At 36.8% G+C, this 20087-nt stretch overlaps 1 pseudogene; it reads right to left on the bottom strand.

Moving 5' to 3' along the window:
* Positions 1-4492: 4492 nt before the first annotated feature.
* The window catches only part of LOC117411262 (laminin subunit alpha-2-like), a 67381-nt pseudogene continuing 51786 nt past the window's right edge, over positions 4493-20087 (bottom strand).

Here is a 20087-nt window from a genome sequence, read left to right on the forward strand (position 1 = left end):
TTTACTTTTCTATTGGGGGTTTCTATGATGATAAAAGTGAGTGTTCTATGTTTATTTTAAACCGAGAAAAGCACTCGTATAAATTTGAATGAAATTGATATCAAGCATCATATTAACTGATGGAGTCAGTACCTTGACTGCATATTCATTCAGTGTATTGAATTATTTTGAAGATCTACTTTAGATATGATGAGTGCACTTATAATTGAGACAAATTCCAATACATTTATCTGCTATTCCTTTAGTATTCTTGAATTTCTGGCCATTATTAACATTTTTATTCAGAACTAGAAATCATACAAAAAATAACAACAAAACATATTTGTTTCTCATATGCAATCCTATAAAGCTTTTAAAATTTGTATTAATTCGTGGCTATTGTTTTAAAGTGTTACTAGATGTGTCATAAAAAGCTACATCATAAGAATGTGCCTGGTGGTTTGGTTGGATTGCATTGTGACTACAGAGTGCTGCTTTGTAATGGTCAAAAGATACCTGTGTGCACAGTGGAGGGGACCGCTCTCCGTTCTTCATCAGCTCGCACAGTTCTGACAACATGGCTCGCTGCTTGGTTAAATCTGTTACGAAACACTATTGCACATCTTTCTATAAGATATTGAGGCAATGATGGCACATTGCTACAGGAGGCTTGGTTTTTATGTTCTTTTTACTGTTAAATATCAGTTTGAACAAGAATGGTGTCAGACATAGTTACAAATAGTTTCTCTTAAGGGGGTGGCTAAGTCGTTTAGTCATTTCTTTACCCAATAATACTCGAGTATCTAGGATTTTAATTATAGGGACTTAAAGTAACAAGCAGGCTACCATTGGAATTTAATATTCATAGTTTTTGTGATGTAGTAGTATGTTTTAATTTGCACTATAAGGAATAATTAAATCCTAGGGACAGTAATTATTACAGTAAGTGATTTTGTAAGTTAACAGTAATAGGTGTTGAAACTCTTTAGCCACTGCAGCAAAAATATATGTGTACACACACAGTATTTAATTGGATTTGGAATACCTTATAACACTTCCATTTTACTTTATTAGAACATCCAATGTTAGAGGGACTTCTATACAGTACAATTTACCCAAAGAAAACTATTTGGGAGTACACTAGTATTTTAAAATACAATGTATTTGAAAAAGCTTGTGTATTCAGTATTGTCACCACATGTGTTTTCTTTCTTCTGCTGGGTCATCAAAATCCATGAATTGTGATATTTTTGAATATCAAAGCTTTCTTTGGAAAACACAACCAACTAAAGCACATTACAAAGTATTATTGAACCACTGACATTTTACTTGCATCCTAAATCTTACTAGCACCAGCAATATATATTTTTTCAATTTGATTGTAGAACATGCATTGTTGTTTGTTATTCATGACTTATGCAATAACATCATATAACCACTAGGGGCAGTATAATGACACAATCCAAATTCGTGACAAGCCAAGTTTGGATATACTTGGGGCTTTTCGTTTTCGGTTTTTATTGTTGATTGTGTTCACTTTAGTTTTTTCTCCTGTAACTTAATTGAGACTATGGTTCTGTTTCATTGATGATGTAATAAAAAGACAGCTCCTTCATTCAAAACCGAACGCAAACAGGGAGTGAAGTTAAATTAATTTAACAAAATCGTAATTAAGAGGAAACTATTATTTGCAAAACAGGTTATAATGTTTTAGGTTTTAAATCCGGGAAAAACAATTTAACTGAACTTTCTTTTTGTGCTCGGTTTGAATTAAAAATGAGGAGTTGCTTTTTTTTTTTTTTTTTACATTATTAATGAAGCAGAATCATAAGACCCTTTCACACTGGCATGCTCTACCCGGTGTCGACCTGGGTGACAGAACAAAATATACACAATATGCATGTCAATGCCAGAAGCAGCTTGTTACAGACATTTTCAGCCAAGCTTATCTGGATTGTACCGTCTGCCCAAATGTTGATTAGAGCAAATGTTTCTTCATCCCTGCTGCAATCTGGCTAATGGTGTCCCAGTCAACAAAAATATGGCTAAACAGAATAAACAGAAAAGTGCCTTGCGGAAGTGAAATCTTCATGCAGGCGTGGCTGTTTTATTTTGTCGGCTTAAGAACGGCCATCATGTATTTTGTCTCGCTCGACCCGGGTCAAAGCGTGTCGACTCACATCGTGAAGTAGGTTACTGGAAACTTGTGTGTTTACACAACACGGGACTGTGACATGGATAGCCAGAACCTGGGTTGGGACCAGGGTAGGAGTAAGAGTGCCAGTGTTAAAGGGGCTATAGTCTTATTCAAGTTACGGGAGAAAAAACAAAAGTGATCTTGTTTCACAATCAATGTTTTTCATGCTAAAATATTTTTTACAAACAATACATTTTTCTAAAAAGCATCTCTCTTTTTCTGTGGTTTTTGTTACCTGTATTTAACAGGCTGAGTTTCAGACTATTTTGCTTTTTTTATGAAAGCCTAGTGTGTGCACACATTCATTTCATGTACCTGTAACCTTTATAGTTAAGAGTTATAACCACAAATCTAACAGTAAAAAACAGGCGAAAATGGCTCAGACTCTAAGGGTTAAATAAAATGTGTTATTTAATTATTCTTTTTTTATTTTTATTTTTTTAATTAGTAGTCGTCAATTATTTTTATTATTTTGTCCCAATTTAGGATATCCAATTATTTTTAGGCTCAGCTCACCACGACCACCCCCGTGCTGACTCGGGAGGGCGAAGACGAACACACGCTGTCCTCCGAAGCATGTGCCGTCAGACGACCGTGTCTTTTCACACTAGACTCACCATGCATCCACCTCAGAGCTACAGCGTCAGAGAACAACACAGCTCTGGGCAGCTTACAGGCGCCCGGCCAGTCTACAGGGGTCGCTGGTACACGGTGAGCCAAGGACACCCTGGCCAACCTACACCCTACACCCAACCCCCCCCCCCCACCACTATCTGAAATAATCTGCATAATAGAAAGGTAACACATTTTAAATCTGTTCCTCGTCTCCCCTACTTGTTGATTTAATATCTCGTTTCCATGGACAGCCAATTCAAGTTGACTCAAGTGTGCTCGAATTGGTCTGAATTCTCCCAGGACTCGAGTTGATGGACAACTCAAGTTGGTGAAAAAAGGAGGTGTTTCCATGCTTTTCCGAGTTACCCGTTATCACGTGAGTTGGGCAGGAAATACTACCAATTTTCTCCAGAAATACTTGTGAGTTCAATGTCAAGATGTGAATTCGCTGCAGATGGTATTGTAATATACTTGGGGGATTCCAGGTGGTCAAGTTTAACACTTTTATTTAGCTCTCACACATATAGTAACTACTGCGTACTGCCGCCATTACACACTCTTCTAGTCTCCTACTATTTCCAGCTAGAAGGCTAACTTTCATTACATTATGCTGCCAGTACGACACTACATCCCTCCTCTTCTTAAATTTAACATCCTACCATTAGAACATACAGTACTGCGTACATTACTTTTACATTAGCATCATATGTTTACAGCTCTTTATTAATTTAGGTCATCTTATTAATGGTAGCAATTACTTTCTGGGATTCAAAACTAAAGCGGCTTATAATAATGCCATGTTTACAAATTGCATGACTGGCATTGAAACGACTATTAACATTTCACCTATGGTGACTAGGGGGTAAATAAAGTTACACACATGCAAATCTAACAATCCACATACATTTTAAATCCAATAAACTAGATTACATTTTCAATGACTTTGTAATTTAATATTTTGACAGTTAAGCTATAAAGAGCTATACTGTAGTTTTTAAAATTTTGAACAGACAATTCTGATATTAAAATAATTTTAGGATGCCTCCATCACACCATGCATAGTATTTTAATAAACTACTTCCATTTGTAACTAGATTCAAAACAACCACTGTGTGTGTGTGTATATATATATATATATATATATATATATATATATATATAGTAAACAAGCCTTGTGGCTCGGGTTCGTTTTGCCCTTTCAAGTTTCAGACCCAGACACAAGATTGATGGTTTTAGTACGGTTGCGTACTTTTATTATTTATAATAATAAAAGAATAAATAAAACAGAAACAAAAACCTAGCTCACGCTGGAGCACTAAACTAAACTTTTCAAAATAAAACCCTAAACTAACAAACTGGGCAGGTAAGCTGCTTACCCGTGTCAAAACACAAAATAAATACAAACAGAACAATAAAAGGTTCACACAGGTTTTTTTTTTTTCTTCTCTCTCTCTCTCTCTTCACTGTGACAGACTCATTTCACACAGGCAGGTGATAATGATTAAAGGCTGGAGCCAGGTGAACCACGTCCTGGCTCCCTCCCGTGGCATTCTGGGGGTTGTAGTCCTGCAGCTCCCTCCTTGGACTACACTTGTTCTCCCTTCCTCTCCCCAGTCTGTCACTATATATAATTTATATATATATATATATATATATATATATATATATATATATATATATATATATATTTTTTTTTTTCCAAGTTCTAAAATAGTAAGTTTAAACATGGTTAGTTTTTATTACACAAGGCTAAAACTTAGCCTAAATATGTAATCTTGACATTATGAATCCATTGTCAAATAAAACATGAACTTGTTAGCACATCTTTATGAGAATGAATTTTATATTTTAATATATAAATAATATTTTTTAACAGGTTCAAACTCTAAAACAAAGACTGTTTCATGTTCAGTTTGTAGGACATGTCATAGGCTGCACTCCCTGCAGTTCCAAAGCTTTGCTGAAGTTAATTTCCTGAGGCTTGGAGCCCTTAGTTAGCTTAAGGTTCCGGATGCATCCTTTGAAAGGGGTGTTAAGCGTTAATCCAAACTGCTTCAGCCCATCTGAAAGACACATCATTTGATTTATTTAATTTTACATATATGTAATATTACTCACTGACAACTAGTTGTTGGTTATATTGCTATAATCCAGTCAAACAAAGACATTCCACTAGGCTTTACAATTTGTAAAAATATTTTGTATAGGTGATTGCAGCCATATAGGCCTATGTTGAAAAGGCAATACACTTATTCATATCTGATTATACTATCTGGGCTCATAGAGTGATGTAGGGGCAAGCAGATTTCAAAGGGGGAGGCTGATAGTGTCCCTAAATAAAAATACCAAACTGATTCAAGTCTTCTTATTGACAAAGTATAACACAAAATGCTACAGAAGATAGTCCTAAACCCAACGATTTTTGTAGTGTAAAACTGAACTTAATTTTGAGACACTGGAGCACAAACAGTGTGAAGATCAATTTCACAATATTACACGATTTTGAGATGTGTAGGAGTTATCTGTCTGAGTGGAATAGCTAAAAAGCAGAAAAGCTAATTTAACCCCAAATATCCACACATACCAGGGTATCCTCCAACAAAGACTGGGTCATTAGTATCGGCTGAAGTTGAGCGAGCATTAGGACTTTGACCTTCCACCTTCTTGTCATCTACTGTGAGGTCCAGGCGATGTTTCAGTTTAGTGGCTACCACTCTGTGCCACTGCCCGTCACACAGCCCGCCTTGGGAATCTGGCTCGTAGGTGGCTGTAAACCTGCCAACACCGTTGTCAGCATGAAACAGCATCTGAGAATCAATTACAAGTAATGGATATTCAGCACAGTCTTGTTTAACAAGATAGGTGGAAGCCAGGACAACGCATCGGGTATTGCTACTGACTACTTTAAGAGAAAATACATTATTAAAACAAAAAATGGTTGATCAGTGATGGATTTTCATTCCTTTATTTAAGAAAAAATAATCTAGGTATGTGTATTGCATGGTGTGTCACAATCTGTACGTTTAGCTTACCAACACTCATCAAAAATAGTGACTACACATTGAAAGCATTTTGTTGGCGAGTGATGCACTTTTTATACAATGTATGTACAAAAATGTATGTGTGGCATAAGTATGGACGTATGGACAGACAGACTGACAGGCATCTTTTTATATGCTCAGATTCTGACAACTGTCCTAATGATCCTTGTGTTATCAGGGCCATGTATGTTTAACTGGCTTAAAGAGGCACTGAACTCAGAGCCTATTGCTACATACTGAAGTGTTACAATCTGTGATTGCATGCAATCTGGATTCCTGATCTGTGAAATTCATGGCATGTTTAGCTTACCAACTCATCTAAACCTGTTTTGCTTACTAAGATTCATGTTTAAAAGCTAAATACAGTTTTACATTATGCATCTATGAATGTTGTAAGTGTCAGTACTACAACTTACTTTCCCATTGACCAGTTCGATTCCAAGGCCGTCCATTTTCTGGCCACTTATTCCTAATAGGACGCCACTCCTCTGAGATGTGCGGAATTCCAGTTCTATCAACAAATCTGTGCCAACCTTATATGCTCCCACTGTAAATGGAGATAAAACAAGGAGCAGGTATATTGTCGTTTTAGCATTTTGTTTCCCTTTAAATAAATTAATTTGCTTTTCTTTCTTTTTATGCTTTTAGAAATACCTGTTTTTGCATATCCAGTTCCATTAAAGTAGGTTCCTGTCTGAGCATTGACAAAGCAGGTACCAACATTATAGTTGGAGGTTGGGTTATCCAAGTCTAACATTGAGTTCAGCATTTTAAAGTTGCTGATACAAGCATTAATGCTGTAAACAACCTGTATAAAAAATAAAAGCTGCGTTACACAAAAACCCAATAGGCTTAAACAGCATTAATCAAACAATTCACCCTGCCATTTCAACATGATATTAGTTTTTATCCATTTAAACTCACTAAACACTAATCTTTATGGACCTTAAAAATCAAAATATGTTTCTACTTCCCATTATATATATATATATATATATATATATATATATATATATATATATATATATATATATATATATATCTATATATATATATATATCTATATATATATATATATATATATCTATATATATATCTATATCTATATCTATATCTATATCTATATATATATATATATATATATATATATATATATATATATAATGAATGTATGCTGAATTAAAAAAATACACTTACAGGTCCAATTCTTCCCGTTGTGTAATTCACTGGTAAACCTCCGATATATAACATGCTCACAACATCAAGAATATCTGCTTTCTTAGGGCTTGTGGTGTGTCTGGAATAACGTCCATCAACTGTTAATATTCCTCGTTGCTTGTCTCGCAATACCCTAACCTGTAAGGACAAAGAAAAAGCTGAATGACAAAAACTTGAAAAAGCTTCCCCTTTAAGACACCAGGGCTGTCTCCAACCATGCAGTCATCTGTAATCCTCCCCAGACATTGGTGAACTTTTTTTTGGCAAACAGGATAAAGAAGGTAGTGCGTGGTGAAAACATTCTGCATATATTTCAGTTGCTGAACGCAGCCCACAAGGTGATAGTTTTAATACTGTATATTGCAGTATTATGAATTTCTGTTGTCTGTTCAAATCTGGAGTTTGGTGGGACACAAATGCGTTCAGTTGAATTGTTTATAGGAAAAATACGAATATAATACATACAGTAGTCGAGCTGGATAAAACATTACAAGCATTGATACATACCAAACCCACCAATCTTTACCTTATGCCATTGGCCATTGTTGATTTTCTGTTGAACTGATGTGCTTGTGTTTCCACTTCCTAGGTCAAAGCTCAAATGCGCTATTCCATCCTTAAGCTGGATTGTTGCAAAGTCTGCATGGTTTATTCTTGCCATGTAGAATACAAGACCGGATTCAGCCTCCGTCCTGATTTCAAACTCAATTATTAGTCTGAAAAAACAAAAGAGAAATTAAATGACATTCACATTCCGTAATGAAATCTGCATAAAATATTTATGAATGATTGTGTTATATAAAATTGATTTGCTACAGTAATTGATGCCTTCTCCACCTTGATGTAGTAAGGCTTTTTTTTGCTGCATAAAAGAGGATTTAACAATATATGACTCATATTTAGTAATTTAATTATTCACATTGAACATCTATACCTGCTCTTAACCTTGGTGTCATCGAAGGCCATAGCCACGTGGCTATTTCTGGAAAGGCCAAACTGTTTGGCATTCAGCAAAGTCACTGGCTCTGTTTCAGCAGTGCAAGTAACCTGTGGAGGAAAGAATCATTACATGTGTAGGTAAATACATTGACGAATGTGTTCTTTCAAATCTGTTCAACTCATTTCTAAACAAACTTTAAAAAGTTTGTTCAGTTCACTGCTTTAAGAGTCAGCTGCTGCTAACAGATGGATAATTTTTGTTATTGTAACACTGTCAGTGGATTTGATCCACTTACAAACTTATTTTCTACCAAATTGCAAGTTGTTTTGTTAAAATGTATCTGGCACCAAGCCAGAAACTTGTGAAAAATAATTGGCACTTATGACAAGATTGCTAAAAGATGCTTAGTAAATACATTATAAACTGAATATTAGCATAATTATCAAAAACAAATTGTTCGCCTGGAATAAAATAATTTTAAATAAGACTAATATAATCTGGCTCATCCTTTGCCCCTACATGTAGTTACTTTAAAACCATACAATACATTATTAATGTATTTAATACATTTCGTTACAGTGGCTGTATAACTTTAAGTTGTAAAAAAGTGAATTACAATTCAAATCTCCAGTCAATGAATAAAGGATATCCTCATTCTTTGTCCAGTTCGCAGACAGAGTCATGGTACAGTCACTAGTGCCCGCAGCTGTACACACGTTACGCACAGTGCGTACCTATGGCTTGCAAAATTTCGTCTTCATAAGTGTGGACTCGCATGTATCTTGTGCAAGCGGTTGAAGCGAAATAGACATTTTAAGCTCTGAAAACAGACGTGACGTGTTTGTTGAAAATCAGGAAAATGCTGCCACAAGAAAAAAAGACACCAAGGTGTGCAATAAAAAGCCTGTAATTGTATCTCAGGCTTCTGGTGACATGGATCCTCCACCTTGGGTCTTGGGTCATTTATCTTTCAACGAGATTGTATTCCTTATATTATTATTATAGTTATTGATGTTTTATTTTTTGAACTGCATGTTTTGTCACATGTAACACACATATATATATATATATATATATATATATATATATATATATATATATATATATTGTAAACGAACTCACCCACTCGGGTTCGTTGCCCCTTTAAAAATTGACCCAGCACACAAGAAATTGATTTTTAAGCACTGGTGCGCTATTTTTAATAAACACCAAATAAACAAAATACAAAACAAACACCTAGCTCTGTACGAGCACTAACTAAACAAACAGGAACACCCTGACTACCAGTGGGACAGCTAGGCTGTTTCCCCACTAAACAATAAACAACACCACAAAGGTTTAATACAACACACGTTACCTTACAACTGCTGGGAAACAGAGTACCTCTTTCTGCCTCCTACTCAGCAGCCCTGAGCAAACTAGCTGCCTCTCTTAAATACCCTGCACCTGGTACTAATTTAACAATGGCTACCAGGTGCAGGGGATAATTAATAATAAAACAATTAACAAATCAAATAAATCAACACAAATGTGCATTCTGCACATGTTTTTACTGCAGAGAGGTTTTAACCCCCTCCCTGCTGTCTCACAATATATATATTATTTATTTCTTAGCAGACGCCCTTATCCAGGGCAACTTACAGTCGTAAACAAAAATACATTTCAAGGATCACAGTACAAGTAATAATACAATTAAGCGCAAGATGAATACAATGACTTTGGTTCCTCCAAGTACAAGTATGACAAAATACTATATATATATATATATATATATATATATATATATATATATATATATATATATATATATATATATATATATATATATATGCTTAGGGAATGAGTAATGATCAGTTGTAGTGATTGTGAGAGTAAAATGATTAGAAATGGAACCAGCATAAAAGATTTGTGAGCTAGTTTTTCCCTTAATTTAAGTCTCTATTTCAAATAGGTTTATTTGTAGCTTTTATTGTTGTTGTGGACTGTTTGGCTGTCAGCGTAGTTGCTGTTCTGTCTCGATGGCAGCGCGCTGTGTTTATTCATTTTTAGAAAGTGAAGCGGTGATGCAATTTGATTGCAGTTTTCTAATGTGACAGTGTAGCTGCTGTGAAACTCAGGAACAAACTAAAATGCAGCACTCTGATTGGCTGAAACACTTTACAGCAGAGTAATGCAGAGTCATTATCGGCATGAGAAGGAATGTTGGTGTGATTCAGTTGTGTGTACCATATTTCCGGGGGCAGTCTTGGGTAGTATAATTTCATAATACCACACAATCCAAAGAAGTGGAAAGTGCAATGTTAGATTGTGAAAGACTACATTTGGGAAACAAATGTTTGGAGATACAAAGTACAGGCATGGAGGATTTGGAATGCAAAGCTTTAGTTAGTTGTAGAATTATTGCTTTAAAGGCACATAGACATAGTTTATCTTTCTGAAATACTAGACACCACACTAGTATCTGATTGTCTGATTTTACATTTTCTAATATAAAAATATGGAAGAGGGAAAAAAAGTAATTTATATAGTACTTTAAAACACTGTGTTGAGATGTCAAGCAAGTGTTATTCAAGCTGAAGTGTTTTAGAAGTGAGAAACAATGTTAACTGTTCTGCATTTCAGACCCAATCTCTCTACTTTTTTTTTTTTATATCACCTCAATTGTCTTACATGATATCCTGATTTTTGGATTTTGTATGTAGAATAGAACAGGTTTCTTCTTTGTGAACATTGTTTCTGGGTACGGGAAGCATAGTAATAAACATTTAATAACTACAGGAAACATAAATAATTCTTTACATTTCAGATATAAGGCAACAAATACTGTAGTATTAAGAACTTACCCCATCTGGTGGCTGAATTGGTGAACAGCTGGTGTGATTTTTTTTTCATTTAGATCATATGAATTGACTTACTATTTCTTATTTTAAAGCATTGTCACATCCTTGTTTTATTAATATATAAAACAGCAGAGAATCAGTGTTGGCCATATTTATTATTATTATTGCACACAGATAATTTATCAATCCATTTGAAACCTTTTAACATGTAATGGCAACTTTTCAACTCATATTACAGCAAAACAGCACAGCCTGCAATAGTGAAATATGATCACTCTTATGTTATGCACATTATTTAAAGAACCATTGATTTTCACAGAATGGTTCAAGGTAAAGTAGTCAAAATGGATTAAAGTATCTGTGTGGCAGCATTGACAGAAGAGCAGTGGGTTTAGGTAAAACAGACAACATACAGTGCTCTTGAATCCGAAAAAAGATAAACCTGGGTTATACAACTAGTGTACTATGCCACCTAACTAACTCCTGTATTTTTTTTATTTATTTTTTTTAATTTTTTTTATAAATCTGAAATCGCCAATTGTTTTTTACCCCATTTTCTCCCCAATTTGAAATCCCCAATTTTAAGTCTGCATCACCGCTTCGTCGAAGATGAACACATGCGTCCGCCGAAACGTGTGTGGTCAGCCGTACGCTTCTTTACACTCTGCAGGCTCACCATGCAGCCACCTCAGAGCTACAGCGTCGGAGGACAACGCAGCTCTGGGACGCTTGCAGGCAGGCCCGCAGACGCCCAGCCAGTCTACAGGGGTCGCTGGTGCGCGGTGAGCCGAGGACATCCTGCCCAACCTAAGCCCTTCCCACCCCGGGCGGTGCTCTGCCAATCGTGCGCCGCCCCCTGGGAACTCCCGTCCACGGCTGGCAGTGGAATAGCCTGGACCCGACTAACTCCTGTATTGAATGCCACACTTCACTTGGATTGTTTGTGTCATTGTAATATGTTTTGGAACAGGAAGCACTTACAGGCGCTGGTGTTGCTGACTGCCTGACAATGGGTTTTGTGGTGACAGCAGGTTTAGGTAGGGATTGTTCAGAGGCTTGAGTAACTTCGTCTATTTCCTCTTCTGGCAGTGGCTTGGGTGGGGGTGCCAGGTTAGGGCACTGTCCAATTTCTGCATTCTCAAAAGACACAGACTGAGCAAAGTCTATAGGGCTACAGATAAAGAAAGGGTTACTACTGTATGAATGGATAAATCGATAAAAGGAATACTGTCCATAACAACTATGCTTGCTGGGGCAGAGCTGGTAATTGTGGATGAATAAGATGCAGCCCAATCAAAGAAATGTAAATTATCAGCAGGGTATAGTGATAAATGGACATTATCATCACTTGCAGGAAATATATTAAATCTGATAAAACAGCATCACAGATCATTAAAACAAAAAATAAAATTCAGGTAAAACAATATTTGGCAAGTAACCAGTCAAGAGACTTTAAATGTATGAACACATTTTGACTTTAAAGCAAGCATAAGACTCCAAAACAATACATTACTTATGTACTGTAGCAACATGACAAGTTAACTTAAAAGGTCTGAAAGCACTTACAGGGTATTAATGACTAAGTTCCATATACAACCCTCGAAAGGATTGATGCTCCTAAGCATGCTGGCCTGGACGTATGAGGAGATGCCACCAACAAAGAGCTTTTTAATGTTTATCGACTGGTCATTGGGCAGACTCTGTGCCAGCCTGTTCTCTTCATCCACTTGTACTGTAAATTTTCTGGAAACACAGACGTAATGCAGTTAGAACTCAAATTGGGAGCTATCACTGCAATCAAAATCACACCTACTATACTCTAAAAGGACAATATCTTACTATGTCTTGTATTGTTTCGGTACATAAACAGAAACAGTATATGAGACTTGTACTTGAACACGTAAGCGATCTTCATTTCAAATAGGGAGGACTAGTATTTAAATATGTCCATCTGTTCCTACTGACGAACAAAACAAGTTTGAACATAATTTAATCACATGGGTTTTTGGGGACCATTCCATAGATGAAGAAAGTGCAACACGCAGATTTTCAGAGAAATAAAACCACTGTTCAATAACTTGCAGGAAGTAACAGATAAATTAGCAAGGACAATAATGTATCTGCTACATGATTTGATTTTTTTCTCTTAAAATACGCAATTGCTTCAAAATAGGACCACCAAAAACAAAAGAACAAAGATGTCCACAAGTCAAGGATTTTTGCTTCTCTTCAAATTCGAATTAACACACACATATATACAAACAAGGGCGATCAGTCACAAACATTTCAAGAACATTGATTCAGTTGTTTTGAAGCAATCATGGTAACTGAAAAAACACCAAGATGACTGCCTGGCAGCTATTTTTGATTAGAAACAAAAGTCAAGACCAGCAGAAAAATTCTGTCGTACTTCTTTTCATTGTCACTTGAGGTTCCTTAACCCCGTGTTCTTTCTATTTTGATGGAATGCTCTCTGCCATTGTGCAGAATTCCCTCCTCTGGTTTCATCATTGCTCTGCGAGGATCCTGGGTTCCAATGAAAATAACAACTTCCAGATGACCTTTGTACAGGAATACTGCAGCGTAGGGCTACAGAGGGAATTGCAGGTACATGAACACAGTATATTTTAAACAGAAAGAATGGTTGTCTTACAGGCGGTCGCCTTATTAAATTCTGCTATAGCAATGGTGTGTCTGTTGGCTCCTTAATGGTCACAATACATTAGCTTCAAGGCTGTTCCAGGAATCTATAGGGCCAAAAGGAGCAACTACAGAATAAACTTAATTGGTGCAATGACCACTACAAGGATGCTTTCTTCTATATAAATTACACAAAGCCTTAAATTAGACATGGTATAAATATTTAAAACAATTAAACACCATTCACTGTTTTAATGTCTGAGATTTGCCAAGGTGCTTCACTAGACTTTATAATATTTTCCTCAGGTTTACTAGGATTAACTAGTCCTTAATAAGATCTATCACAGCACTAGTAGAATTGATATGGTAAAATATATTTTGTCACTAATGTTAGAGGTTAAAGCTACCATCGTCTTCTTTACTGTCTAACTTAAATTAATGTAGGCCCCAATGTATTCTTAGGTATTGTTAACACTAATATAAAATGGCCATTTTAAGGTACTACAAATTGCAATTACCGGTAACACAACTTGTACGGAGCTGGTGACAAACTCTGCTCTAGTCTGAGACAGAACTGCAGTGGAAATGCTTGGTGATATAGTTTTATATTATTCCAAAACTTAAAACAAAGATGCAGTATATCACACTGTGGAGGTTGGAAATCAAATAATCTAGTGCCCTATTCTGGTGTGAAAATACATTTTTTTGTTTAATTCCTTTACAAAAAAGAATTCCAATAGCAATGTGATCTCGGTTAACTCACCTGACCGGTTTGCCTACGTTTCCTCCTGGGTGGAGTTGGGGCTCCCCCACTGCCAAAGAGGATAATGCCAGTGTCATTTTAAGTGCTGAAAGAGAAACTTATCTCTGTGCCCACATCAAAAGAGAATGGATTCAGCTCAACAAACCCAGGCTTTGGAAAGCTAACAGTGTGGATATTCTGTCAAAAGCAAAACAACTGAGTTTAGGATTTCAGTCCCCTGCTTGGGCTCTACAGTAGTTTGAGACTTGCCACTAAGACCTACTCGGGAGGACTAAAGTGGCTGCACGCTGTTATTTCTGTCCCCTCTGTGACAACTGTGAGTTAATAAATGGAAACTATTCAAAATCACATTACAGCTGCACTACTCAATTTTGTCATTTTTTATACCATCTCTCATCACAAATGTAGCTTTACTGTGGTTAAAAAGTGACATTATAGTACAAAATGTCATACTGTTCTAAATAGAAACAATAATAGAGAATAACACACATAACAGTACAGTGTATAACACACCCATTTTAGTTTAACTTGCATTGAGCTAACAGCATGATAGAAATAAAACATAAAAGTAATATTTTATGGAATAACACCATTAGGGTAACTGTAGGCACACCTCTATAGAACACCCTTTGGTCACTCCAGTATAATCAGTGCTGCTTAGAAAGTTGTAGGGAGTTCTGGAAACTTCAATGTCTTTGAGACAACCAGCAAATTTCTTAAGAGTCACCTCCGCTCTGCAGTAAAAAAAAGAATTACATTTTTATAGTCAAACAAATATGAACATGAAGGTCTTTAAAAGAGAATATAAGAACATTATTGATAGCCTCAGAAAACATTTGCTGATTCTTTTTCTTTTGCATGTTACTTCTCAAAACCTCTTCAAACAAGATTAATGAAGCTACATCTAAATATTCAAACTATGTAGCATTCTTAGCACAGATGACATCAGATGACAATGCCTTGTTAAAAGGCAGTTTTGCTCTTTTGCATCACAGCCCCAATAACTAAATGTACACCAGGCTGCACATAAAAACTTTAAAAGTTGTGTAATAAAACTTTTTGGGCTAAACGCGTGCAATTGCGCAATGCATGCATGAATTAATGGGTTTTTACCTGGCTTTCATACTGTGAGAACCAAATGTACAAAAAATAAAATAAAATAAAAGTTTAGTGGTAATGTACTAGAATTATATCTTTCTTACTTTACATCAGAATACTATACTGTACTTCACTTACGCAGAAATGTCATAATTAGACAAATGTTATTGCAATAAAAATTGTAGTACAGCAATAAAATATAATTATACAGCATGTTAATTGTAGTACTTTAGTGTGGGAACATTTTGCATTATACATTATGACAAGTGGAATCTCTGCCATTCACTTTCCAAATACTGTTCTCCTGCAATACCACAACATGGTACAGTTTGGATAAACGACACGGAATATATAACTAAAAGGTGGTAATCTTCCAGAGTTTTCATACCTGAAGTTTCTCAGAGTTGACAAACCCCCAAAGTAAATCCTCTCTGTCCTTCAAATTCAGGCCATAACTAGTGCCCCCAGAAACAGTCTCTATCTTTTCCTCTTTATTGGTGTCTATATCCACTATTGCCACATTAGCTGAGGAGGAGAAAAAGTTGTTAGAATACCATAATGGGCACATGTTTTGTGACACTGCACTTCACATAAAGTGAGGCAACTAGATTATTTACTGCTGTAGTTAGCTACTTTTTTTTTTTTTTTTTACTAGTCTGCTACTGTGTGTATGAAATACAAACACTCACAATTGTAGAAAAACAATTTTTTTTAAATTGAAAATATGTTTTATTTCACTGTAGCTAGATAAGAGATGTGCCAGGGAACATTTGCCGAGCCTGTGTACCCTGCGCGAGGTCGCTGGGCCTGGTGCGCGCATTTCGGACGTGCCAGGGACCATTTGCGAGCCGCTGGGACCCTGCACGGGTTAGCTGGACCCCGTACGCGCTGGGGAGGGGCCAGGGACCATTTGGCGAGCCGCACGGAAACCGCACGGGGTCTCTGGGGCCTGTGCGCATGCTGGGGAGGGGACAGGGACCCTTTTGCGAGCCTCTGGGACCCCCGTGCGTGGTTGCTGGGCCCTGTACGCGCTGGGGAGTTTCCAGGCACCTTTTGGCGAGCCGCTCGGAACCTGCACCGGGTCTCTGGGGCCCGTGCGCATGCTGGGGAGGGGCCAGGGCCCCTTTTGCGAGCCGCTGGGTCCCGTGCGCGCACTGGGGAGGAGCCAGGTACCATTTGGCGAGCCGCTTGGAACCCGCACAAAGTCTCTGGCGCCCGTGCGTGCTGGGGATGTGCCAGGGACCATTTGGAGAGCCGCTGGGACCCCGTGAGGGGTCGCTGGGGCCTGAGCGTGCACTGGGGAGGTGCCAGGGACCATTTGGCGAGCCGCTGGTACCCCGCGCGGGTTCTTTGGGCCCCATGCGCACACTGGGAAGGGGTCCAGTGACCATTTAAATTTGTTAAATTTGCAGACGACACAAAAATAGGAGGAGTGGCAAACACTGTTGAAGCAGCAAAGGTCATTCAAAATGATCTAGACAGCATTTAGAATGGGGCAGACACATGGCAAATGAAATTTAATAGAGAAAAGTGTAAAGTATTGCATTCGGGCAATAAAAATGTGCATTATAAATATCATATGGGAGATAGTGAAATTGAAGAAGGGAACTATGAAAAAGACCTAGGAGTTTATGTTGACTCAGAAATGTCTTCATCTAGACAATGTGGGGAAGCTATGAAAAAGGATAACAAGATGCTTGGATATATTGTGAGAAGTGTTGAATTTAAATCAAGGGAAGTAATGTTAAAACTCTACAATGCATTAGTAAGACCTCACCTAGAATATTGTGTTCAGTTCTGGTCACCTCGTTACAAAAAGGATATTGCTGCTCTAGAAAGAGTGCAAAGAAGAGCAACCAGAATTATTCCGGGTTTAAAAGGCATGTTGTATGCAGACAGGCTAAAAGAATTGAATCTATTCAGTCTTGAACAAAGAAGACTACACAGCGATCTGATTCAAACATTCAAAATCCTAAAAGGTATAGACAATGTCAACCCAGGGGACTTTGACCTGAAAAAAGAAACACGGACCAGGGGTCACAAATGGAGATTAGATAAAGGGGCATTCAGAACAGAAAATAGGCGGCACTTTTTTACAAAGAGAATTGTGAGGGTCTGGAACCAACTCCACAGTAATGTTGTTGAAGCTGACACCCTGGGATCCTTCAAGAAGCTGCTTGATGAGATTCTGGGATCAATAAGCTACTAACAACCAAACGAGCAAGATGGGCTGAATGGCCTCCTCTCGTTTGTAAACTTTCTTATGTTCTTATGTTCTTACACTGTACTGTACCAGTGTACCAAAGTGCAGTCTGTACTAGTTTTAATTATGAGATTGCACACTAGGGATTTTCATTGATGAGATAAAACTTTGAAGGTGCAGTGGACTGGAAATGAATGATAACAGGATGGCAGTCCTAATGTAAACACTGCGCCACCAGCTTCAGGAGTGAGCAGAGATAAAACTACCAACTCAATTTGAATAACACTGAAAGATTTTTCAAGTGAGACAGGCATTGTTGTAATATACTGTACATCTATGGCCACAAGTTTTGCATCACTATAGAATTAACAAATATTGCTTCATTAAGTCAAATGAAACCTGCTGAATAATGTTACATTAACATAAATGTGACATTTCGAAATTTAACATAACATACTGTACTACTATTATTGTTTGCAATAGACTTTTGTGATATAATTTTGTAGTTTCTGTGACTACATGATGTTAAATAAAATATCAATTATCTTCATATAGTTTTTTTTGTTTTGTTTTTAATTATGTCTCAATCCTAAAATTCTAGGTCATGCAAAAGTGTTGGGGCCATTTCTTAATTCAGGTAACCACAAAGACAGTATATTAATTTATTTGCAGTCAACAGAAAACCCACTGTTCTTCTGCACTCGTGACATGGTGAGTGCTTTCCATTTTCCATCATTGTGACATTGAGTGCTGCTCACAGATGCTGTGCCTGAACCGAGATCATAACTGACTTTGATGCGTCCGTCATTCAGCTCAATGCTCATGAAGTCTTTCTGTTGATTCAAAGGTAAATAGATGTTTTTTTTTTCCTCTTTACAATCTGCTTTGTTACAAAGAAATACAACTATGTTATGTTCCCTGCCACAGCTGTGTCTTCACCATGTCTCTTGTCAATGATAATCTGTTTCCCCTATGGAGGATAATAATCCAACCAAATAAAGATTTTTTTTTTTTCGTAACTGGGGGATTGAATTGATTCTCAGCGAGCTCAGTGAGTTAAGAGCAGTGTATTCAAACTTTCTACAAAGTTCTTGAAAAGTAAAGAAATGACTACAATCCATGTTTTTTTTTTTTCAAATCAGCTCAAGTTTCTTTTTTATATACAGTAGTCCGTCGCATATGTGCCTGCGGTGGGATCAGAGTAAGGGCAGATATGTAAAAAGTCGGATGAATGAATCCTTTTTTAAATACCATTATACACAGCTGTAACTATATTCACACACTTATTGTTTTCAGATTCAACTTTTATTAGGGAGCTCCACTAAATCCCTTGTTTAGAAAGATACAGGGTATTAATGCTTGTGAGAGAGTAGCCATCTGTTAACAGTGACAGGCAGGAGATCATAACGGGGGTTGAAGTTGATATGCCCTGCAGACGAACAGGATTTACAGTATTTACATATCAACACTGAACAGCTCACGTGACACTACCAGCAATGGTAGCGCACGGAGCACATACAACACAGTGTACGAAAGCTTTGGTAAGATCTGCAATCTCTCAACTAATCTTCTGTGTTCAATAATAAACTGCTGGAGATTTATTATGTGAAAGTGGCTCAAAATTTAAATAAAGTTGATGAATATTGAAAATATAAACTGTTTACTTATTGTGAATTCTCTGAAATCAGAAAAAAACACCTTAAAACCAAGCTATACCTATTTACAGGAGTGTAAATTTAAATACAGTGATAGTATAATACCAAGGGCCATCTAACTTATGTTTAATAGACTTTAATTGGTAGTTTGTAGTAAAAAGAGTCTCTACATAGTGATGATTGTTAATTGTAATGATTGTTTAATTATTGTTAATTACTTATGGTATGTTGAGTCTAAACTGACATTTTGTGGCTGTTAGCTAAATTGCAGACAAGTCTTGCAAAACTAGTCATGAGGGTCTCTTTAGACCCTCAATAGGAAATGAGTGTGACACTTCAATGGGAAGATTTCCTGCACTCAGTCTAGAGATAGGCAGAAGTCATAAAGTAACAACTTAAAAGTGCATTACCATGTCTTTTGTAGCGAAGTACATGAGGAGAGCATTTGTCGAGAAGGTCCTGAACTTGAACATGACTGTGGAAACGTTGGGATTCCAGCGGGTTGGTCGACTAACAGCAGCATATCCTTCTCCATCAAACTGCACAGTGCCTCCAGTGTCAGGAGGCTGGGGGCTACGCATTCATTATAAAAACAATAGATTTATGTTAAAACTATTTTTATTATAACAGGCCATCTAGTTATTTACATTTTATAGCCCACTAATCCACAAAATGCATGGTACATACTATCTATTGATGATATGGGTGAAAACTCTCTACTTTCTATTATTTGGAAATTTAAACAAAAGAAAAATAAGCCCTCATCTATATCTGAAGAGATGAGCAGACAGACAGAAGATACTTACAATAATGACCTACCTGCTGTATTGTGCAGAGGCGGTGATGTTAAGAAATGCAATGATTTTATTCAAATAAGCAAGTTAACACAGTTTTATTT

This window comes from Acipenser ruthenus, chromosome 6 (assembly GCF_902713425.1).
Source record: "Acipenser ruthenus chromosome 6, fAciRut3.2 maternal haplotype, whole genome shotgun sequence".
In the NCBI taxonomy this organism is placed as follows: Eukaryota; Metazoa; Chordata; class Actinopteri; order Acipenseriformes; family Acipenseridae; genus Acipenser; species Acipenser ruthenus.